Here is a 750-nt window from a genome sequence, read left to right as displayed (position 1 = left end):
CCCCCCCCGGCTAGTTTGCTGCAGCCGGACTCCGGCAAAAGCTGACATGTATGGCCTTGACTGTCACTGTTAAAACGGGAGCCACCACAGCATTCAACAGGGGTGACTGGCAGATGGTGTGCACCAGCAGGCACAAGTGGAAAACCTGGGGTCACTGGGGAAAAGAGGAGGAGAAGCCGGGGGCAGAGGCATCATGGTGGCAGTTCCCCTACAGGAACCGAAGCTCTGCCAGATAGTATCGGAGCTTTCACAGGGTGATGGCAAGAAGCTTTTGCAGGGAGAGAGGAGACCAAGTTGAGGATGCTCAGGTTGGGGACAGCAGTGGGCAGAAGTGCTGTGGGCTCAGCAAGGACAGGCTGTGGAAGCACAGGACAAGAGTAGGTGGTGGACATGCTTGGTCTGAGGTCAGATACATTCCTCCAGGAGGAGTCAACAGGCAAATGCAAATACGCTGGGCCCCGGAAGCCATCTGCAGAGAGGGCAGGAAGACCATCGAGTGAAGAGAAAGCCCGGTTCTTCCCAGGAGGACCTCATCTAAGGAACGTGTAAGAGCATGAGCCAGAAATGGGAACTGAGGGGAAAGGGACATTCCAAAAGCCAAGTTAAAGAGAATATTAAACAGTCCAACGCAGCCAGGAGGTCAGGTGACAACCCAAAGAGGAGGAAAAAAAAAAAAAAAAGAAGGTGGTCCAGTCCTTGGGAGCAGCTAGAAAATTAACAGGAGGCTTGAGTGAATGGGAAGTCCTGGGC

This window comes from Marmota marmota, unplaced genomic scaffold (assembly GCF_001458135.2).
Source record: "Marmota marmota marmota unplaced genomic scaffold, marMar, whole genome shotgun sequence".
Classification (NCBI taxonomy): domain Eukaryota; kingdom Metazoa; phylum Chordata; class Mammalia; order Rodentia; family Sciuridae; genus Marmota; species Marmota marmota.
This window is presented reverse-complemented; position numbering follows the sequence as displayed.